This window comes from Bufo bufo, chromosome 1 (assembly GCF_905171765.1).
Source record: "Bufo bufo chromosome 1, aBufBuf1.1, whole genome shotgun sequence".
In the NCBI taxonomy this organism is placed as follows: Eukaryota; Metazoa; Chordata; class Amphibia; order Anura; family Bufonidae; genus Bufo; species Bufo bufo.
The window spans coordinates 134012140-134037608 of NC_053389.1; positions in this window are offsets into that span (position 1 = coordinate 134012140).

Here is a 25469-nt window from a genome sequence, read left to right on the forward strand (position 1 = left end):
TGTATAAATATATCAGGGGTCAGTACAGAGATCTATCCCATCATCTATTTATCCCCAGGACTGTGACTGTGACGAGGGGACATCCTCTGCGTCTGGAGGAAAGAAGGTTTGTACACAAACATAGAAAAGGATTCTTTACGGTAAGAGCAGTGAGACTATGGAACTCTCTGCCTGAGGAGGTGGTGATGGTGAGTACAATAAAGGAATTCAAGAGGGGCCTGGATGTATTTCTGGAGTGTAATAATATTACAGGCTATAGCTACTAGAGAGGGGTCGTTGATCCAGGGAGTTATTCTGATTGGAGTCAGGAAGGAATTTTTTATTCCCCTAAAGTGGGAAAAATTGGTTTCTACCTCACAGGGTTTTTTTTTTTTTGCCTTCCTCTGGATCAACTTGCAGGATGACAGGCCGAACTGGATGGACAAATGTCTTTTTTCGGCCTTATGTACTTTGTCACTATTGCCTCCTGCATATTTCCCTCGCCACAGTCTTCATTATTCATTCTCTGTGTCACCCAGACTCCCCATCACTTTCTCCTCTCTGTAGATATCATCATCTTGTACCCACTGCCCTGTCCTCTTCATTGTTTCTTCTCTATATTCTTCACTACATCTTTTTTCTTTGTATATATTTTCCATTATCTCCTCTGTTTTGTCTACACCAACTTTCTCTTTGTATAACCCTCATCATCCTCCCTCTCTAATTTCTCTCCCTTTGTATAGCACTCATCATCCTGCCCGCTCTACAGTATTTTCTGTTCTCCATATTCTAATTTATATTTGGTCCTGATCATTTGGTATCTTCTCCTTTCTGTATAGTCTGCACAAACTTCTCTGTATGGTCTCTCACACCTTCACATTTGTCTCTCCTGATTATTATTTGCCTCCCTCTTTAGCTGTATTATTTGTCTATAGTTTCCAAGTATCTAACCTTCCACGTTCATTATGGTCTCATTTTATTCTTTATTGTACTACTCACCCTCTCGTTTTAATACTGCTATAATGACCAATTATCTCATGACCCATATTAAGCAATATTTTAATTGTCCAGGCGTTGTTGCCATCATCCTTTCCCTTTCTTAGTTTTACAACATTAGTATTCCTATTTAGTAGACAATATGTTATCCTTGTATTGCAGACACCATTCTTATCTTTCTTATTTTCCCCATCATCTTTCCTCATGGTCTACTGTCACCCACAATGTCTTCACCTCTGTAGTTTCCCATCATTTTATCATCTACATATTGTTTCTTCCATCACTTCTTTATACATTCCAAACCAACCTCACTCCCTATACAGTCCTAACCTCACACCCATGGAGTCCCAACCAACCTCATCCCCTATACAATCCTAACATCAACCACTATAGAGTCCCAACCAACCTTACCCCCTATACAGTCCTTACCTCACCCCCTATGGAGTCCCAACCAACCTCACCCTCTATACAGTCTCAGCCTCACCCCCTATACAGTTCCAACAAACCTCATCCCCTATACAGTCTCAACCAACCTCACTCTTATACAGTCCTAACCTCACCCCCTATACAGTCCCAAGCAACCTCACCCCTATACAGTCCTATCCTCCCCCTATAAAGTCCCAACCAACCTTACCCTCTATACAGTCCCATCCTCACCCCCTATACAGTTCCAACAAACCTCATCCCCTATACAGTCTCAACCAACCTCACTCTTATACAGTCCTAACCTCATCCCCTATACAGTTCTAACCTCAACCCCTATAGAGTCCCAACCAACCTTACCCCCTATACAGTCCCTAGAAACCTCAGCCCCTATACAGTCCTAACCTCATCCTCTATACAGTCCTAACCTCATCCCCTATACAGTACTAACCAACCTTACCCCCTATAAAGTCCTAACCTCTCCCCCTATAGAGTCCCAACCAACCTAGCCCCCTATACAGTCCCTACCAACCTTACCCCTTACAGTCCCAACCTAACCCCCTAAACAGTCCCAACCTAACCCCCTATAGAGTCCCAACCAACCTCACCCCCTATACAGTCCTAACCTTATCCCCTATACAGTTGCAACCTCACTCCTATACAGTCCTAACCTTATCCCCTATACAGTTGCAACCTCACCCCCTATACAGTCCTAACCTTATCCCCTATACAGTTGCAACCTCACTCCTATACAGTCCTAACCTTATCCCCTATACAGTTGCAACCTCACTCCTATACAGTCCTAACCTCATCCCCTATACAGTACTAACCAACCTTACCCCCTATAAAGTCCTAACCTCTCCCCCTATAGAGTCCCAACCAACCTAGCCCCCTATACAGTCCCTACCAACCTTACCCCTTACAGTCCCAACCTAACCCCCTAAACAGTCCCAACCTAACCCCCTATACAGTCCCAACCAACCTCACCCCCTATACAGTCCTAACCTTATCCCCAATACAGTTGCAACCTCACTCCTATACAGTCCTAACCTTATCCCCTATACAGTTGCAACCTCACCCCCTATACAGTCCTAACCTTATCCCCTATACAGTTGCAACCTCACTCCTAAACAGTCCTAACCTTATCCCCTATACAGTTGCAACCTCACTCCTATACAGTCCTAACCTCATCCCCTATACAGTACTAACCAACCTTACCCCCTATAAAGTCCTAACCTCTCCCCCTATAGAGTCCCAACCAACCTAGCCCCCTATACAGTCCCTACCAACCTTACCCCTTACAGTCCCAACCTAACCCCCTAAAGAGTCCCAACCTAACCCCCTATACAGTCCCAACCAACCTCACCCCCTATACAGTCCTAACCTTATCCCCTATACCGTTGCAACCTCACACCTATACAGTCCTAACCTTATCCCCTATACAGTTGCAACCTCACTCCTATACAGTCCTAACCTTATCCCCTATACAGTTGCAACCTCACTCCTATGCAGTCCTAACCGCACCCCCTACACAGTCCCAATTAATCAGTCCCCTATACAGTCTCCACCAAGCTCACCTCTTTAAACAGTCCCAACTTAAGAAAGTTCTGAGAGATTGCTTACACACTTATGGCTCACTATTTTACAGTGCATACCTTAAACCAAAAATATGTGAAGGTCACTAGTCTAGACTTTTCATAATTATCTTATTTGCAGTAATCTAGGTATAATTTAAAGGGGCCATCTTATGACTAATGCAAAAAACAAAAATCAGACATCAAATAGTACATGACAAGCTCTTTCTAACAAAGCTAGAACCAGCCCTGTACCTCACATGCAGGGGCGTAGCGTGGGGGGGTGGGGGGGCGGAGGGGCCGTTGCCCCGGGCGCCAAATTGCAGGGGGCACCAGGCAGTCGAAATTTCAATGAGGGCTACGGGAGCCTATGGCTCCCGTCCCCTCCATTATGCCTCATAGGCTTCAGGCCACTAGGCCTGAAGCCTATAAGTCAGTAGAGCGATGCAGGACTCGGTCACGATAACCTCACTGTGACCTCCTGCGTTGGATCTCGCGAGATGATGCGATGACGCGGCGCAGGAAGGCACGGTGAGGCGTTCGTGACCGCCTGCGCCGGGACGCCACAAGCTGTGATGGAGACAGGTAAGTATTTTTTTTATGTAACCTTACCTAATTGCAGAGGCACTGGGGGCAGTATGGGGGGTGGGAGAGGGCTGGAGCAGAAAGAGGATATCCCACTAAATGGCATAGTAATAAGAGTGGAGAGGCGGCCATTATATTAATAACAAAGAGGGGGACATTATAATAATAATAAAGAGGGGGCCATTTTATTAATAACAAAGAGGGGGCCATTACATTAATAACAAAGAGGGGGCCATTATATTAATAACAAAGAGGGGGCCAGTACATTATTATTAATGTAATGGCCCCCTCTTTATTATTACTATAATGGTCCCCTCTTTATTATTAATATAATGGCCCCCTCTTCATTATTAATGTAATGGCCCCCTCTTTATTATTAATATAATGGCCCCCTCTTTATTATTTATATAATGGCCCCCTCTTTATTATTAATATAATGGCCCCTCTTTATTATTAATATAATGGCCCCCTCTTTATTATTAATATAATGGCCCCCTCTTTATTATTAATATAATGGCCCCCTCTTTATCATTATTATAATGTCCCCCTCTTTATTATTAATATAATGGCCCCCTCTTTATTATTAATACAATGTCCCCCTCTTTATTATTAATATAATGGCCCCCTCTTTATCATTATTATAATGGCCCCCTCTTTGGTATTAATGTAATGTCCCCCTCTTTATTATTAATGTAATGGCCCCCTCTTTGTTATTAAAGAGGGGCCAATACATTAATAATAATAAAGAGGGGGCCATTACATTAATAATAATAGAGGGGCCATTATATTAATAATAAAGAGGGGGCCATTATATTAATAATAGAGGGGCCATTATATTAATAATAAAGAGGGGGCCATTATATTAATAATAAAGAGGGGCCATTATATTAATAATAAACAGGGGGCCAGTAGATTAATAATAAAGAGGGGGCCATTATATTAATAATAAAGAGGGGGCCAGTAGATTAATAATAAAGAGGGGCCATAATATTAATAATAAAGAGGGGGCCATTATAATATACAGGGGGAATAATATTATGGGGAATGGTGGACTATCTGTCTGGCTCTGGCACAGTATTGGGGGGCAGCAGGATGACAGTGTTGAGACACCAGGAAGGAGAGGATGATAGTAAAGCGAGGAACCTAAATTTTTTTATGTGAAACTCTGCAGAGACGAGAAGCGGCTGAAAGAAGGTGTCATGACGGTCTTATCTCTGAATGAAGACGTTGAGGAAAGTCTACATCACAGGAGACGTCACTGGATGTAACAGGTATGGTTCGGTATTCTACTGTAATAATAATGTCCATGCACATATCTGTTTCACGGTAGGGTTGGGGGAGCAGATTGAGAATATGCCCCATCCTGCTGCATCCTGGCCCCAGACTTCAGGTCACACTGTGTTCTGAATTCTGGGGCCTCACACCCATCTACTACATTATCTGTACTCAGAGAGTTATCTCCGTGTTATCTGAGGTGTTACATAGGACTGCTAGTGATCTACTAGTATCTGTTAAAAGGGGCGTGCCTGGGGTAGGGGGGGGGGGCGCAATTTTTGGCTTGCCCCGGGTGCTGGTAACCCACGCTACGCCACTGCTCACATGGATCCAGAGATCTCCGCAGATGAAGGGGAGTGTCTTTTCTGCTGGAGCTCAGGGGGGCGTGTCCATGCTCTCCCTATCACAGCTCAGGGGGCGTGTCCATGTTCTCCCTATCACAGCTCGGGAGGCAGTTGAAGGCTGAAACTGAGCATGTGCGGCCTTCTCAGTGAGCAGGACAAAGAAATATGAAAAAGAACAAACAGCATGTGGCGCTATACAGATATATGTCATTAAATAACTCAGTGGCTATGCTAAATTTTAAATTACATGCAATTACAAAAGTATTCAGATCCAGGTGCTGGTTTTAAAACTGTAGAATATTTTTTGTGGGACAATCCCTTTAAAGATTAACACATGAAGCTCTCCTTAGGGTCAGATATTGCCAAGATGGGGTTAGAAACCAACCCTATGGAGCATTCAGAAGATGAAGGCTGGAGATGCTGATGGAGAACTGTCATTATTATCATCATTAGTAATATTTATTATACTACTGTATAATTATAAGTCAGATATACTACAAAGTGATTTCTGGTATATATGTATGCAGCTACACAAGTGTATATCTACTAAGTTACCACAGACCCATCCCCGCCACTTGTCTCCAATGTCTACAGGCCCTGACAACTGCAGAGTCAGAGCCCAGTGTAGCAGATCCTCTGAGGCTGAGGTCCTGCCTAATACTTCATACCTGTCCTGAATTATCACATTGCAGCCAGGGAACTAACCTTACAAAGAGGAGAGAAGTCAACACAAGAACCAAGGAGATAATGAGTAATTCTGGAACCACCAATACAGTATTATGGGAATACATGGATTGTTACTAGATGATAGAACAGATAAAGACTAGATTGATTAACTAAACTTCAGTGATAGATAATACAATATGATAGATAGATGAGAGATAGATAACAAATGATAGATGGATAGATAGATATGGGATAGATAGATATGGGATAGATAGATAGATAGATAGATAGATAGATAGATAGATAGATAGATAGATAGATAGATAGATAGATCTTGCACTTTTCTGAGGTGATTCCCCATACATAGTAATGAGCAGTACACATGAGGTTGGAGTTCTGCAGGCCTCCAGTCTATAGACAGATGTCTCCTGTGACCTCTAGGCTGCTTTTTACATTCCCCCAATCATGCTAGTATAACCAGTGACCCGTTCATAGAACTCCAGTATACCAAACCAAAAATCTGCTGTAGTCATGATATCACAATGTTATATCTAGTGAGTGCAGTCTCTTCCAGGAGTGATATTATCTGCTGATTTATTGTTAACACTGTGTAGTACTAGAGATGTATATTTATAAACTGGCTGCACACAGCTATCGCTGATATCTATCTATCTATCTATCTATCTATCTATCCCATATCTATCTATCTATCTATCCCATATCTATCTATCTATCTATCTATCTATCTATCTATCTATCTATCTATCCCATATCTATCTATCTATCTATCCCATATCTATCTATCTATCTATCTATCTCTATCTATCTATCTATCCCATATCTATCTATCTATCTATCTATCTATCCCATATCTATCTATCTATCTATCTATCTATCTATCTATCTATCTATCTCTATCTATCTATCTATCCCATATCTATCTATCTATCTATCTATCCCATATCTATCTATCTATCTATCTCTATCTATTATCTATCTAAAAAAAGAAGAAAAAATAAACAGCAGCACTCTTTTGATGCCAGGTGCAAATCCTCAACCGTTTCCTAGGACATGGAACCATGAATGTAAAGCGAAAAAAGTAAGGCAGCACTCCGGTCTTCTGGTGAATAGGTAAATACTTTATTACACCCAACAGCAATGCAGCATTTCAGCTCTCTCATTGGAGCCTTTGTCAAGCTCATCTATCTATCTATCTATCTATCTATCTATCTATCTATCTATCTATCTATCTATCTATCTATGGTCCAACTGTTTCTCTCTCATCTATCCATTTTTCCCCAGTATTTGTACCTCTCTCTCTCTCTTTCAAATAAAATGCTATAAATGCAAAGAATATCTATCTATCTATCTTCTATCTATCTATCAAAAATTAAGATGGATATTTTAATATGGGACATATAATGTATAAACGTATTTACAACCAAGAACAGCATCATCTTGTCTATCACAGCTATTATACATACAGTATTTATAATTAATGGATTTGTATCGAATCTATAATTTTGTCTCTCAGCTTTTGGATGTCCCATTTTCTTCTCTTTCTATGTAACCTGTTGCTTCCGTGTACTGTGTAACGTTTTCCTCTCACACCCCCTCTTGCAGGGGGAATTAGTTCCCATCATTACACAGATAGCTGTGAATTTACCGTTTTCTCTTTTCCCCAGACTAAATGCAAATTGAAAGATTCTGCACGCGTCCCCCTTCCCCCAAACTGACAATACCCATTAATAATCCCCCTTCAATCCATCCCCTGAGACCTCTTCCCAACCCCTCCCTGGCTTCCCACTATCCTTACACACCAGTCCATTGCAGAAGCTTAGACTGGTTAAGGGCAGAAAAGTTCCTTGTTGTATTAACATTATAACGTTTTCTCTTTTGTTGTCCTATAAAGAGATCTTGGCGTCTGATCACCATCTGTGCACAGCCCCCAGTGGACCCCATTGTATGAGCAGGGATGGAGAAGACTTTCCCAGGATGTCAGTGTCAGGGGAGGGGGTAAAGCAGAGTTGGATGTCAGGATCAGGGTTGGGGGCAGCTGTGGTGACATTCCTCTCGCACTGTGTCACCATACACCACAAACCCTACAAGCATTTGTGAGCTAAACACTCTAGACCCCAGACTGATACATTTTCTTGCATTGATACATTGTAGCAGTAATAGAGGGTGATTGGCCCTCACAGAGGACTGTCAAGACAAGATACAATGGTAGCAATTAGCAAACTCTCAGCTGTGAGAACTATACTGTCTGTACACAGTTTTCAGATTCTGGACTAAGAATATTTCCATTTACTGACAGCATGAAAATGCAGAAGAACGCAAAATACATTAGAAAGCTGCTAATTTTTCATTATAAAATTATTATGATTTGTTCAAGAAAAAATGAAAGGCAGTGATCATAACTATAATACAGACATGGCAGAAGGTAGTATTTTTGGAAGGTGTGAGTTAGGACCAGAGGAACGGAACTTGAAGTTCTCTGATCCCCAATGCAAAGTATGTATTGTAGACCCCAACCTACAGTACCATGTGCTATATACAATACGAATATGGCAGGGGGGCCTTGGAGTTCCCCCAGGCACTAGGACAGGGGTCAGCAACCTCCGGCACTCCAGGTGTTGTGAAATGACATCCTCCATCATGCACACTTGCTTGGCTGCTCTCTAAACTCTCACAAAAGTGGAAAAAGCATGCTGGGAGTTGTAGTTTCACACCAGCTGGAGTGCCGAAGGTTGCTGATCCCTGCACAAGGACATGGATGTGACTGCTATCTCTGCACACCCTAGAGATACATCAATGGCAGGGATCTTCCCAAAGATGATGATATGCAGACAGTGTGATACCCTTTGGTGCTGGGGAGAGTATACCGTAGTGCTTTATAGCAAGTAGCAAAAAGGAGATTCAGTCATAGAAATCTGAAAGCAGCTCAGAAATCGGTGCTTTTTTGGAGATTCTCAGCTATAGAAGTCTGCACAGAAGAGGTCACCCACAGAGCGTCCCAGTTCCCCAACAAATGTCTTCTAACATGTTAGAAGGTGAATGTGGATGGTAATCCCCCTAAGGCTGGGAACTGTACAATGTCTGGAGCACAAGGGGTCAGATTCACTAAAAGTGTCCAAGTGCAAGCGTAGATTTATCACCTTGGCTGATCCTGGATGATACGTATGGTGCACCTGTAGCCTGTCTAGTCTGTGGGGGAATTTATGAAGTCCTGTATGCCAGTTTTCTGTGGTAAAAAAAAAAAAAAGTAAAAAATTTGGGCATACACCATTTTTGGGCACAAATATTTGGGTTTTGTTTTTTTGCTGCTGTCACTAGTTTTAAAAAGTGGTTGTGAAAGTGATCATAGAGTAACACCTCAAAACATACTTAACATATTTAAAGACCTGCAGAATTTGATAAATTTGTCGTAAATAACGGTACAGCAATGCAGAATCCAGAAAAACTGACTTCAGAAAATCCGCTCATGATACATACCCAATCATTTATTACCACCGTTCAGTTACTTTGTGCCAGCATGACGTGCCTTAATATTCACACAATTTGTCATGTATTAAGCCATGTCCCCTCCACAAATAAGTCAAGCCTCCCTCCCCCGAGGCCATAAAAAAATGGGACTGCAACATTTAATAAATGTGGCCCACGGACTCTGCACCCAAATTCCTGCCAGTTTAAGCCAGAATTCTGCCACACTTCCAATAGTGAATCTGTTCCAATATGTGTGTTCTTTGCCACAGGATAAACTCTTTTAGGTTGTAGTGCAGAGGTCTCCAACCTGTGCTTCTCAACCTGTTACAAGACTACAACTCCTAACATGTTCATGTAGTTGCAGCAGCCGGAGATCCACCAGCTAGAGACTACAGCTGTGATGCATCCGTTATGACTGAGTATTTTATTAGTCAATTACACTGAAAATTAGCAACTATCACTCTCTCCTCTATAGGCCATCGATCAGGGATGGCCAACCTGTGGCTCTCCAGCTGTTGTAAAGCTACAACTCCCACCATGATACCTGTAGGCAGTGTGGGCATGCTGGGAGTTGTTGTTTTGTAACAGCTGGAGAGCCTCAGGTTGGCCATCCCTGCCATAGATGATCCCATACAAAGTGAAAGTCTAATTGGTTGGGGGCACGTCCCTCACCTCTATTACTTTGGGAATAGGCTGACGGTGCTACTGGTTGCATGTAACCATCCACACCCACCCATGGCAGCCAATGACCGCATGATTTTTCTTCAAAATTCTGCCTCAATTGACTGCCCAGGGCGGCGTGACTTGGCCACATGCATCCAGCTGTACTGTCGAGCCGTACCTGTTCTGTAAATCAGCATGTGGCAATGCTTTCCATGCAGCGCAGATGTTAAGCCCAATAACACTCTATCTTCCCAGCCCAGTAAGCTGTAAATACAATAGATTACACAGGACATAGAGGAATATATCAGTTATTTGTGGAATAGGGAGGCAATCTAGAAAACATGACAAATACTAAAGTAAGACTTAAAGGACACATCCACAATTACTTTTCCGGAAACAGAATCACTTTTGTGTATGGGCTATGTCCGATATGGCAGACCATTCTCATTTAAGTAACTAAAGCACGCCTACAATACCAGTCACAGCCCATGCAACAACAAAAAAAAGAAATGCCACTGTTTGTTGATAAAAAGGGAGCATCTGAATGTTCCCATTCATTGACAAGCAGAGGTCTTGAAAATCATGAGGATGGTCATTAATATCCAAATTATTGTAATGCTATGTAGACTCCTGCTATGTATCTGTGTCTGATGATATTTCTTAATCTATCTATATCAGTTAAATCACTGGGGTCAGGAATGGATGGATGTGTACAGTGCTGCAGACTAGGTTGGCGTCATATAAGCAAAAATAACCAAACCGTTATGTATCAGATGGATTAGGCCAGTAGCAGAGGATCATCTGCCTTTTTAGTTCCCAAGCCCTTGAAGCTCCCATAGGATTCCTCAAGCCTTCATGCAAACAGTCGATGACCCTTCTAAGTGGCCTCACATCAGGAGACATCCAGATACAGGCACAAGACTTGCACGCGCCAAGAAGACCAACAGATGGGTCCAACCCAAGCTCTCTGTCACCCATTGTATAATTCATCTAATCCTTCTGTCTCTGTGTGTGTTAATGGGTGGGTAATGTGCGTATTTGAGCATCAGTGTGATTGACACATTCACAGTTTGCTGGTGGAAATAATGAGCAAACAATTCTTGACAGATTGTGTTGTATCAGCGCTGAGAACACGGTCTGACACGTGCACAACATGAAGGAATCTGTCTAATCTTCTATCCCAGGTTTTTCCTAATAAATAAAGTAAAAAATAAAGAAAAAAAAGAGGAAAGGAAGAAAAAAAGAAAAAGAAAAATGTTGGAAGTAGACAGTTTAATGGACCCACTATAGGATTATCTAATATCTGTGTAACAAAAAAAAATTGAAGTTAAAACATTTTCCATAATAATTATAATAAACAAGAAACAAACAAACAAAAAAGGAAACAAAAGACTTCACATCCCGCACACTTCAGTACTTGATCCGTATTTTAATCCTTTTTTTAAACCAGTATCAGTACTGGATTTAAGAAAGAGAAGGATGTAAAATTACATATTTCCAGTACTACTTGACCACCACTGATTTTGGCTTAAAAACGGATGAAAAACACTGATCAAATTCTAAAATGGGAATGAGGCCTCATTCACATATCCGCATTATGTGCATGAAAGCACGGTTCATGTTTCATCAATGACACTGTTCGTGATCCATCCTTTTTTGATCCGTGGTTCTACGATCTTCAGTCCGTGTGTCCTCCGTGTTTCACAGCTACTGCTAGGCTGAAAGCTGGTTTCCAGATCATCCTCTAGCAATGATTCATGAAAACCACGGACCAAACAAAAGAGGCCTGAGTTCATCTAAGGCCTCCTGCACCCGAACGTGTGCGCCCTGTGGTCGTGCTGTCCGTGGGGCAGCCGCAGAGGATCGTGGACCCATTCACTTTAATAAGTCCGCGATCCGGCCGTTCCGACCACGGAGCGCGCACATTCGTGTGCAGGAGGCCTAATGGAGAGACATTAGATGTGTAAAAAAATGTTATGTTGTGATAAAGGTTTTTTTAATTATAATTTAGAAAGAAAATGAAGGTCAAGGAGTTTCTAAATTCATGTGTAACAAAAACTGATTGAGAAGATAAACTAGTGAAAAAAGAAAGAAACATGAAAGATATAAAAGAACACCCAAGCCGTTTAGTGGACAAGAGGTTTCCTAATTTATGTGCAACAAAAAATTGAAGATTTTTATGTGAAAAAAAGAGCAAAAAAAGAAAACTAGACAAAAAACTAATGCTTTTCTTGCAGAGACCCCTGTACTGGTGATGTCCTACTCAAATGACTTAATTGAGTGACTGGGGGATTCCTCATTCCTGGATAGAAAAAAAATCTAAACCAAATGTTTTTCATTATATATAAAAAAGAAAACAATTATAAAAACATTAAAAAAAAACCTCATTATTTAACAGAGAGGCCAGGGGCGTGTTAAAAAAATAAGCCTTGACACTGAGCGCTGGGGACCGCGCACCTGACGATTCACTGCTATCAGGAACAGCACCGACAGCAGCTAAATGGGAGAACAAGTCCTGAGTAGAACAACAAGGAAACAAAGTATGTTCTCTGTGCCATGGCAACACTTTTCAGGAACCTGCGCCCCCTTATTTAGGTAAGATGCATTGCAGACACCACACAAGAGCACACAGGTGATAACTGCAGGAGAGACAATTACATTGTTGCTCCTGTTCTGTCTATGAATGGACTCCCTCCCTCCATTGCTGAGCACTAGAATTAACCACACACCTAGTCCTGCAGGAGGACACACACAATCTCTGTATGAGGATAATGGTATCGGTTGGTTGCAACTTATAGCTGAAGAAAATAAAAATGGAATGGGATGGAAGGTGTCACCATCACTGCAGTCTCTGTTACTGTAGACACCATAACTACAGTCATCATCACTGCAGATACCATCAATACAGCCACTATCAGAGCTTTCATCATCACCACTACAGTCACCATCACAGCATGAAATGCTGAAATGGAGCCTTATTCTCTTCAATAGCTCTGAGTTGCAGTACCATGGACAGGTGTGGGCTGTTTCTTGAAGACATTTCAGCTGTTCAGCCCATTCCGCAAATCCGGAGATACGGAACGGAACCCTACGGAAGCACTACGGAGTACTTTTATGGGGTTCCGTTCCGTGCTTCCGTTCCGCAAAAAGATAGAACTTGTCCTATCTTTTTGCGGGACGGACGGATCACGGACCCCATTCAAGTGAATGGGGTCGCGATCCGCATGCAGTTGCCCCACGGTCGGTGCCCGTGCATTGCGGCCAGCACACAGCCTAACAGTTTTACGCCTCTTTTTGGAATGAAATTGTTGTATGACCCCTTTTATTGCAACTTTATAAATGCCTGTGCAACAATATTTGACGCATGGGCATTTGTGGTGGGTGCTGGAACTCCGGCCCTGGCAAATTTACTAATTTTACTTTAGGAAAAGGCGTAAAAGTATGCCACAGGTGCAAGGACTACCAAAGATGCGGCTAATTTATGACGAGGAGCATGCACAGTCATAAATTAAGCGCATCTTTCAGCAGAACTGCCAGTGTAAAAGGACCGAAATATATGACGGTCTTAATAGATGACCGCCATTCTTTACAGCAATGAGTAGTGTTTGCAGCATTGATATGGCCAGATGGCACTGCTGAACGCATGTGGCTAAGCCACTTCCACCTGCAGCATCCAATGGCCACATGATAATACTGCAAATTCCAAGTCATTGGCTGGGTGAGCGTGGCTTGGCCACATGCATCCAGCTACATCATATGGCTGCAAGGGAGCTGGCGTAGATTTAAGTTGGTGGAAGCACCAAATTTATTCTACAAGATTTCTGCGCTGTGAACTCCCGCAGTCTGCTCCAGCGGAGGAACAGACTGCTGGAGTTCACCATATCCAGTATAAACGGATTCCACCGTGCACCGCCAGATCCCTATTTTACTGTAATGGGATCTGGCGGTAATTCGGCTGCTTTCCGCCCTATATATGCTGACTTTCGGCCGGACAAAAAATATTGCGTGTAGCATTTTTTGTCCAGTTGAAAGCCAGCATGTACACCAGATACAGTGACCGGATTACAATGCTGGCCATAGACCTCTTTCACACGAACATGTGCGCTCCGTGGCCGTACTGTGGACCGTATATGCGGATCCGCAATACACGGGCACTGTTTCATGTGCATTTCGCATCACGGATGCGGACCCATTCACTTCAATGGGTCCGCAAATCTGAAGATGTGGAATCGTGCGGAACGGAAGCATGGAACAGAACCCTACGGAAGCACTACGGAGTGCTTCCGTGGGGTTTCGTCCCGTACTTCCATTCCGCAAAAAGATAGAACATGTCCTATCTTTTTGCGGAACAGCCGGATCGTGGACCAATTAAAGTGAATGGGTCCGCGATCCTCTGCAGCTGCCCCACGGTGGGTGTTCGTGCATTGCGGCCCGCAATTTGCGGGTCACAAGAGGCCTTAGGGCGAGGTTTATCATCTTCCATTCTCCAGAAAAGTTTCTTTAAGAAAGGTCTGAAGCTGTGTGTTTGTGACTTTCTAAATGCCTCTTTTTTTACATCACCCTCTCCACTTTTCCAAAGGGGGGGTCAGGCAAGTGTAGGAAAGGGGCTTGGCCAACGCCATCTTCATTTACGCCAGTTTTCCGGCGCATATGAAGCCAGAAATCTACGATAACTCGGAGCTGCTCTAGATTTCTGTTAGGCGCACGGACTGCCAGAGGGTGCACCTAATTTATGACGAGGCATGGGCCTCGTCATAAATTCAGCGCATTCTACGGCAGTGCAAAGGATATCAAGACCGGCGCACAAAGTGCTGGTCTTGATAAATCTCCGCCTTAGTGCTTATTCACATGTCCGCGTCCTTTTTGCAGAAACTCAGTCCATTTTGCGTCTGCAAAGGTCCAAGCTCAGGACCTGTTTCAGCATTTTTTTTAAAAGACAACTTTTTCCACACAAACTTTTTATCGACTTTCCGTGCAGTGGATCGGTGTAACGTGAATCACATGTAGATGACATCCTTGTGCTGTCTCTGGTTTTCACGGACTCATTGAATAGAATGGGAGCGTTGTAACTAACAGACCAAACTAGCCCAGTCCTAATTTTTTTCCCCATGGAATGGATTCAATGGATCTGTGTGCTGTCTGTGGAGAACGTTGACAGCACACATATATGAATCACAGACATGTGAATAGGCTCTTATAATCCTAACCAGTGATGGCCAGTTCGCAGTGTTCGCCCGCGAACACATGCGGGCTGCCATCTTGACTCACAAGTCCGGCGATGCACAGGTAAGCCCTTACCTGTGCCGGTCTGAAACAAATGCGATCACCGGGAGCAGGCAGCCGCCGGGGGCCTTCATCGGGCTGTTCTCGGAACTGCCTGCTCCCGGTGACTGCATTTGATTTCAGACCGGCGCCCGGCACAGGCACAGGTAATGGCTTACCTTTGCATCGCAGGATGGGTGAGTCAAGATGGCAGCCCGCATGTGTTCGCGGGCGAACACTGCGAACTGGCCATCACTGATCCTAACCCCTCTTGCTAACGATGCAGTTCTTCTGTAGAGAGTCCTACTCCACATAGCAAAGGATATGGGGCCAACCAGGACTGGGCCTCTTCTGTCCAGGGACCCCATTATCTGCTTCCATGGTACAGAATATAAGGCCTTGGTTGTACTAAAAGCTGCAGTTATTCTGATACAAAGTAAAAAAAAAAAGAAAATAAAGTAAACAGAGTTGCAATAGTAGAAAAAACTATTTTATTTTTTAAGAAAACAGTTTTTATTTTGCAGTGACATACAGTACATGTTGTATTATCATGTGACTGATATCCATAGCAGATCAGCGCTGTGTGCATGGGCAGCTGGCGGTGGCGGTATCAATGATGGCATCTGCTGAAATGAAAGGACGTGAGGGTATTCAGCTGAGATTAATGCGCCTTTGTAATCTCAGGCCAATACAAAGGGCAGCAATATGTTCTACATGTGCCGACAAGACTCTACAAGGCTAATAGAATTGATAAGCCCCCTTAGCAGGGAGCGGGAGGAGATTACAGGGGACTGAGGTCTTCCCATTGAGAGAAGGGTATTTATTTTATCTAATATTTTGTATTTTTCAGTGTTTTTCAGACTTAAAATCGACCTCCAGGATACTCCTTGTTTAGCCTCACTGGCATCAGCAATTAGCCAATATTTGACTTTTTCTCACTATTTGGTTATTTGTAGTCTATAACTATTGTGTCCTTGTCAGACAATGTAGCCTTACATATATTGACTTCCTGCTGTGTTTGTATTTATATATACAGTAGCAAAAATCCTAATATGAAGATGCAGAGCTGCAGTATAAAGCATGGTGAACAAAATTGCAGACTACCGTAGAATTGCATTAGACAATACAGTTAAAGGGGTTGGCCCATCTGGGAAGAAGATGACATATGGCTAGGACATGCAGGTCGCCGGCCGCACATGTGCTTGCGTGCCCTCCTTCACTTCGGGCCCCGTTCTGGAGATAGAAGCACCTACCGTGTCTGACACTGATGGCATATCCTAGCGATATGCCATCTGTGTCCCAGAAGAGCCAACCCCTTTAAGCTGCAGTCACTAATCATAGCTGTGCCCAAGTGGAAAAATGTGCCCGGTAATGGCAGGTAAATATTACCCAAAGGTGGTGACTAATTTATGTAATTATTATTAATAATGAATATTTTCTTCATTAATTTCAATGCTTATTATCAATCAAATCCATGAACAGCGGTTTCCAACCTGCGGCTCACCAGTGGTTGTGATACTACCACTTCCAGGATGACCTGACAGCTGCTGGGAGTTGTCATTTTTGCAAAAGCAGGAGCCCAAAAGCCCAAGGTTGCAAACCACTGATCTCAAATATACCGTACGTCTTTGCGTCACCTTCTTCTGTTAAGTTATTAAAAATGATATTATTAGAAAATGTTCAAAATGATGTTAAAAAATGATGTTCACGTATTGCCTAGTTAGGCAAACTTCACATATGCGTTACGGTATTCGGCAGAAGAACAGCCTGGCGGAGTTCATCGTATCTGGCATAGCCTGGTGCGGCTGGTAGACCGCCAGACCCCATTATCTAATAATATAATGGGACCAAGCAGGGATCCAGCAGGACGAAAACTGGTGCTTGCATTTGTCCTTGTCTATCTGAATCCTGGAAACTGTCCATATCTCCACTCCATTATAGGCAACGGGCTCTGGTGGTGAACAGTAGCATCCGGTCATGCCACATACGGTAAACTCTGGCGGAACAGCCTTCCGGATACTATAACGCACATGTGAAACTAGCCTTATATCTAATTTTAGGCTGAATTTATGCAGTGGGTTTTCTGTGGTTTCTTGCAGATTTCCCCAAAAACTTTTACCCTCTGCATTGCGAAGGCTTGAAATTAACGGTGGAAAAATCTGCAGCATACATGGATACACGGCGATTTAAAATCCACAACGCAGGTCAGTTTACACTGCGGATGTTTTCATAGTCTGCGCATAAGATTTTGGAACATAGGCTTCACATTATAAGGGCTCGTTCACACGACCGTATGGCGTTTTCAGTGCTTCCGGTTCCGTTGCGTTTTTCCATATGGCATATACAGTATACAGTAATTAATTTAAAAATAATTGGGCTGGGCATAACATTTTCAATAGATGGTTCCGCAAAAACGGCCCGTATACGGAATGCAAAAAAGGTTTGTGTGAACGAGCCCTAAGGCCTGATGTACACGACCATATTTTTGGTTCGTGTCCGATCCCCATTGTTTGTGTATCGCACACGGAGCCATTCATTTCTATGGGTCCGCAAATATAAAAAAAAACAGACAGCGCATGGATGTCATCTGTGTGCTGCCCGCATCCATACGGAAGGGGCCACAAAAAATACAACCTGTCCTATTCTTGCCCGTTTTGCGGACAAGAATAGGTTTTACTGCAAAAATTCCGGGATGCTGACGGAACCGCGATTTTTGGACTGCGATACGGTCGTGTGCATAAAGCCTAAATTCGGGGGATAGCCAACATGACCACCATTGCAGCTGGGATTGTCACCCAACTTTCCTAGAGTGCAGAAAGCAGATTCAGGAGCAAGTAATCTACCAGGCAGATTCAGGAATCTGGGAAAGCTGGGTGGTTGTCACCCAGCTTTTCTTACTCAGACATAACGTATAAATGGCAGAATAGAAATCCTAATAACCTGACGGAGGGCGGCTCAAGGGGTTTTACTCTCTGGGGATTATCTTGTAGTTCAGGGGTAAATGCTCTTTTGCATTCCTTGACGCAGCGCGGCAGGCGTGATGCTCACGCTCAGCTGCATGCTACATTCCTAGACCTGAGCTAATCCTTGTATTGTCAGGGGCTGCATTCACCGCTGATTATCTCCTCAATGTGGCGGCAGTTCACTATCCGGTCTCTGAGGTGTTGGGCACAGCAGATCCCATATGTTCCCATCAAGCACAACAAAAGAATTGAGTGCTGACCTCCTAAGCAGATGAATGGCAATGCCCTGTGCACGCAGGAGGCACAGCAGAGTATCGAAACGTCTCCCAGGCCCCACGTGGGGTCCCTATGGCTCCGCAGGCATTCCATGTACTGCCATATTGCTCCAGACATTGGAATAAAGTGGACTTACCTCCTAATGTCAGGCAGTAATTTGTGTTATAAAGAAGGAGGATTTAAAGGGAGTTTGTCACCAGGAAATTCTCTGTTTAATGTTCAACCAGACACAATGGGGGAGCTTAATTATTCCCCCGACGCCACTTTTCTGACGGAAAAAAAGTTGCAAACCCTGAGTTTGCAACTTTTTAAATGCCGCTTATGACAAATTTTGCCACAAGTTGTATTTCTACGATATCCTCGCCACTTTCTGAAAAGGGGACATGGTCAGGGCGGGGAGGGGGCGTGGTGAGGGCGGGGAGGGGCATGGCTAGGGGCATACCTTCCAACTGTCCCAGATCCGGCGGGGCAGTCCCAGATTTCTGAGGCTGTCCCTCGGTCCTGGAATGACTGAGGTGTGTCCTATTCTCAGCTGTTTTCAATGGAGAAGCAGGGAGCTGTCCGTTCCCCGCTTCACCATTCAGCTCACCTGCCAGCACTCCTCCTCCGCAGCATGATATACTGGCACACATCGCTCTGCTGGACTGTGTAGGAAGAGCGTGCTGGCCGGGAATCTGCCTCTGCTCCTCCGACACAGCAGCACGATGTGTGACAGTATCCTGCCTGTTGCTGCTGTGGGGAGCTCAGATCATCGGTGGAACTATGTGAGTATTTACTGTTTTTTTTCCCCTACTTCCTCTGGAGGGGGCACATATCTGGGCTTAACTGCTGTGAGGGGCACATATCTGGGCTTAACTGCTGTGAGGGGCACATATCTGGGCATAACTGCTGTGAGGGGCACATATCTGGGCATAACTGCTGTGAGGGGCACATACAGTATCTGGGCATAACTGCTGTGAGGGGGAACATATCTGGCATAACTACTGTGAAGGGGGCACAATGTGGGCATAACTACGGTGTGGTAGCACAAAGGGGGAATAATTGCTATGTGGAGGCATTATGGGGACTGGGTGGGGCTGGTTGTGCATGTTTTGGGAGGAGTTAGAGTCATGGCCTAGTATGAAAAAAATTGCCGTGGTGCATTATGCACGCCGCACATATTGTTCCTCTTTATGTTTTTCAAATGTTGGGAGGTATGCAGGGCACCACAGATTTATCTACATTTACACCAGTTTTCTGTGTAAATAAAGACAGAAATGCAACTCAGAGCTTCCATAGATTTCTGTTTAACTGCGCAGACTGTCAGAGGATGCGCCTAATTTATGACGAGGCCTGCATCTCATCCTAAATCAGGCGCATCCTCCGGCAGCACAGGGGAGATCGGCGTAAAATGCTGGTCCATGATAAATCTCCCCCAATTGCTTGTAGGGCTAACTCTGCTTATGTAATGCTACCCATCACTTTGCGATCCACTGCTTATATAATCCTTTTGCAGATTAGCAGTTAAGTGCGCACCAGGGCAGGCCTAAGCTACTCTGGCGCAGTCCTGCGACGCCCCTGCGATGCCCCCGCCACTGCCTCATGGCGAGAATGGAGTAAAAACACCTGTGTGACAAAATGTTCCATTACAAAAGTAGCAAAACGTTGTCATGCGACATTTTTTGCACCAAAGAGTGGCGGGGTGTGCATTTTAAATGACCCCCAGTGTAGTTTAGCCAGAGTCACTGATCCACAGCGATGAGCATACAAAGTGGCTATCAAGCCAGTCTTACACATAAGAGTTTAATCGGGCAGAAGAATGTGGCTGATCAGGCAAATTCGGCTCCTCATGCCGTACATGTGCAGTTTCAGCCGACAGTCAACATTTTCCAACCTGATAGATTACCGTACATTTTTGGCTGACAGAAGCCTGCCGTCGGCCATCATAAATGATTGTTTCATGTCAAATTTCCATATGAATTTGTCAAAATCGTCCATTACCACCGATTTTTATATTATTTATATGGGATGTAAAATACAGGGGAAAAGTCCACTTCCGATTTTACCGCTGATATGAGGCAAAATTTGTGGCCAAAAAAAAAAAGCGACAAATAATGCATGAATTACATGTGGTTTTTGGCACGGCTGTAGATTTCACCCTCTCCATTGCAAAGTGTGAAGTCCACATTGGAGGTCCAAAGCATAAACTGAAATGCTGTAGATTTCAGATCTGCACCACAGGTCAACTTACGCACCTGATTTTATGCTACCGATTAGGGCTCATGCAAACGACCGTATGTATTTTGCGGTCCGCAAAAAATACGGATGACGTCCAGTTGCATTCCGAATTTTGCAGAACGGAACAGCTGGCCCCTAATAGAACAGTCCGTAATGCGGACAATAATAGGACATGTTCTATTTTTTTTTTGCGCACCGGAAATATGGACATACGGACCAATTGAAATGAATGGTTCCGCATACGGTCCGCAAAAAAACAGACACAGAAAGAAAATACTTTCGTGTGCATGAGCCCTTGTTAAGACGTTTTCACACAGTCAGTGTTTGGTCAGTATTTGATCAGTGATTTCCATCAGTGATTGTAAAGCAAAACCAAACGTGGGTCAATAACACAGAACAGGAGGAAATATTTCCATTAGATTGCATTCACACAACCGTATGTATTTTGTGGTCTGCAAAATGCGGATCCGTGTTGTATTCGTTTTTATGCAGACCCATTGCAACAATAACTATTTTCGTCCACCAAACGGACAAGAATAGGGCATATTCTATCTTTTTTGAAGGACTACGGTGTGAAATTATTGGGTCTGCATCCAATCCGCAAAAAATGTGGAATGAAAGCGGACCAAAACTATGGTCCTGTAAATAGAACCTCATATCTTAACTCTGGTTTTGGCTCACAATCACTGATGGAAATCACTGACCAAACACTGTCTCAGGCCTCATACCACCGTGTGTTGGCCTTGCCCGTGCTGCGAACCGGAAATGCACCAATGCAGAACCAATGCACGGTTCTGACCGTGTGCCCGCCGTCTGGGGACCCGGACCCATTCACTTGAATGGGATCCGCGATCTGCATCTAACAGTTTGTCTCGCAAAAAAGTAGTGCATGCACTACTTTTTTGCGGTGCGGAGGCATGGACAGAAAACCCAGGGAAGCGCTCCGCAGTGCTTCCATGGGCTTCCGATCCGTGCCTCCATTCCACACTGCACCATATCGACCTAGATTATGGACCCATAATTGGCCGTGTGCATGAGACCTAAGTGAAAGCGGCCTTAGGCGACATTGATGTGACAGGGAACAATGGCCGACATTCGACAGACATTTTTTTAACACCCGTTTTAAGAACCATAGCAGTCTATGGGGTTATTCACATGGTCCTTTTTTTGATGCCCCGTGAATAACAGCTATCAAAAAATAGGACCAGTCCTCTTTTGTCTGTTTTCACGGAGTGACAGCCCCCATACAAGGCTACATGCACACGACCGTTGTTTTGGTCCGCATCCGAGCCACAGTTTTTGTGGCTTGGATGCAGACCTATTCACTTCAATGGGGCCGCAAAAGATGCAGACATGTTTTGCAGATCCGCAATTTGCAGACCGCAAAACACGCAACGGTCGGTCGTGTGCATGTAGCCCCAATCAAACAAGAGTAAAAAATGGTGACCTCAAAATTTCACATACGCCATTTCATTACTCCGTGTTCTGAATTTTTGCAGCCATGGAAAGGTTGCAAGCGACTCTTTGACAGCTACTCAAGGGCAAAGTCATGCCTTAGGGTACATCCACACGGACAAGTGTCCTGATGCAGTTTTTGAAGCCAAAATCAGGTGTGGATCTTATAAGGAGAGAAAGTATAAAGAATGTATATTACCTCGCCTGTTTATTTGAAATCTACTGGTTTTGGCTTCGCAAACTGAATAAAAAAACCTGACTGTGGCAGTCGCCTTAGTGACACTTTATTCATTGCAAACTATAGCATTCATAGTCATCTGCTCCCCCTAGTGGAGATATAAGTACATTACAGGTAAGAGGCAGTAACAGTTGTGTGATGCAGGTGTCTTCCTTCATGTTTTATTTCTCATATATATTCCATCTGTGCACAGATTGCATATTTGGGCAATACATTGAGCTGTACGTGTAGGTTTAACCAGGAGAACAAAAATGCGAATGAATTACAGCTACACAAGAGTCATGGTGTATGGGACAGCCTGAAATAATGGCTGTTTGTATAGTATACAGGTGCAGCTCAATAAATTAGAATATCATTTAAAAGTTAATTTATTTCAGTAATTCAATTCAGAAAGTGAAAGGCCTCATGCACACGACCGTTGTGTGCACCCGTGGCCGTTGTTCCGTTTTCCGTGATTTTCTGTGGACCCATTGACTTTCAATGGGTCCGTTGAAAACTCGGGAAATGCACCGTTTGTCATCCGTCTCCTTGATCTGTGTATCCTGTCCGTCAAAAAAATACGACCTGTCCTATTTTTTTGACGGACAACGGTTCACGGACCCATTCAAGTCAATGGGGCCGTGAAAAAACACGGATGCACACAAGATTGGCATCCGTGTCCGTGATCCGTAGGCTACTTTCATACAGACGGATCCGAAGATCCGTCTGCAAAAAAGCTTTTTCAGAGCTGAGTTTAAACCTGAAGGGGTTAATTGTGCATATCATAGCCCCCTGTAAGAGATCAGGGGCTGCCAGGCAGCAGGGGGCAGAGCCCCCTCCCTCCCCAGTTTTAATTTCATTGGTGGCCAGTGCGGCCCCCCCCCCCTCGCTTTATTGTATTATCATTGGTAGCCAGTGTGCGGCCCCCCCCGGCCCCCCTCCCTCCCTCTATTGTATTATCATTGGTGGCCAGTGTGCGCCCCCCCGGCCCCCACTCTATTGTATTAATATCATTGGTGGCCAGTGTGCGGCCTCCCCTCTCCACCCCCCCCCCCCCCCCCCCCGATCATTGGTGGCAGCGGGGAGTTCCGATCGGAGTCCCAGTTTAATCGCTGGGGCTCTGATCGGTAACCATGGCAGTAGCGTCCTGGTTGCCATGGTTACTTAGCAATATTAGAAGCATCATACTTACCTGCTGCGCTGTCTGTGACCGGCCGGGAGTTCCTCCTACTGGTAAGTGACAGATCATTAAGCAATGCGCCGCACAGACCTGTCACTTACCAGTAGGAGGAGCTCCTGGCCGTTCACAGACATCGCAGCTCGCAGGTAAGTATAATGCTTCTAAAAATTGCTAAGTAACCATGGCAACCAGGACTGCAGTAGCGTCCTGGTTGCCATGGTTACCGATCGGAGCCCCAGCGATTAAACTGGGACTCCGATCGGAACTCTCCACTGCCACCAATGATGGGGGAACGTGATTTTAACTAGGGGGGGGGGGAGAGGGAGGGGAGATGTGAGGCCGCACTGGCCACCAATGATGGGGGATTCGGAACGTGATTTTAACTAGGGGGGGGAGATGTGAGGCCGCACTGGCCACCAATGATGGGGGATTCGGAACGTGATTTTAACAAAGGGGGGGGGAGAGGGGAGGCCGCACTGGCCACCAATGAATATAATATTGGGGAGGGAGGGGGTCTGCCCCCTCCTGCCTGGCAGCACCTGATCTCTTACAGGGGGCTATGATACGCACAATTAACCCTTTAGGTGCGGCACCTGAGGGGTTAATTGTGCGGATCACAGCCCCCTGTAAAAGATCGGGTGCTGCCAGGCAGCAGGGGGCAGTCATGTACACAGTTCTCAGTATATTCTAACTTGAAGCGTCCCCATCACTATGGGAACGCCTCTGTGTTAGAATATACTGTCGGATATGAGCTTCCCAATCTAACTCAAATCCGATGGTATATTCTAACATAGAGGCGTTCCCATGGTGATGGGGACGCTTCAAGTTAAAATATACCATCGGATTGGAGAAAACTCTGATCCTATGGTATATTAACTCCTGACTTTACATTGAAAGTCAATGGGGGACGGATCCGTTTGAAATTGCACCATATTGTGTCAACGTCAAACGGATCCGTCCCCATTGACTTGCATTGTAAGTCTGGACGGATCCGTTTGGCTCCGCACGGCCAGGTGGACACCAAAAAAACTTTTTTTTCATGTCCGTGAATCCTCCAAAAATCAAGGAGGAGCCACGGTTGAAAAAACGGTCACGGATCACGGACCAACGGAACCCTGTTTTGCGGGCCGTGAAAAAATACTGTTGTGTGTATGAGGCCAAACTCATACATTCTATAGACTCATTACACACAGAGTGATGCAGTGTCGGACTGGGGTACCTAGGGCCCACCAGTGTAACTGATTCTGGGGGCCCACCTTAGGGCTGCTGCACACAAACGTATTTTTTTTCTGTGTCTGTTCCATTTTTTATTTTTTTGTGTGGCCTGTATGTGAAACCATTCACTTCAATGGGGCCGCAAAAAAATGGAAATGACTTCATGGGCATTCTGTGTCTGTATGTCCACATGGAAATTCCTCTGGATAGATCATCAGCTTCTGATCGGTGGGGGTCCGACACCCGGGACCCCTGCCGATCAGCTGTTTGAGAAGGCAGCGGCGCTGGCAGTAGCGCCGTGGCCTTCTCGCTATTTACCACAGGCCCAGTGACGTCACGACTAGTATAAACTGGCCTGGGCGGGGCTAAACTCTGTTCACTTGAATGGAGCTTAGCCTCCCCCAGGCCATTGATACTAGTCGTGACGTCACTGGGCCTGTGGTAAACAGCGAGAAGGCCACGGCGCTACTGCCAGCGCCGCTGCCTTCTCAAACAGCTGATCGGCAGGGGTCCCGGGTGTCGGACCCCCGCCGATCAGATGCTGATGATCTATCCAAAGAATAGATCATCAGTTTAAAAAAACTGCAGAACCCCTTTAATGATGAAGTATGGTGGTAGACACTCACAGCAAAATGCACAAACATACATGTGGCAGAATTTAGGCTACTTTCACGCTTGCAGTAGCAGGGTCCA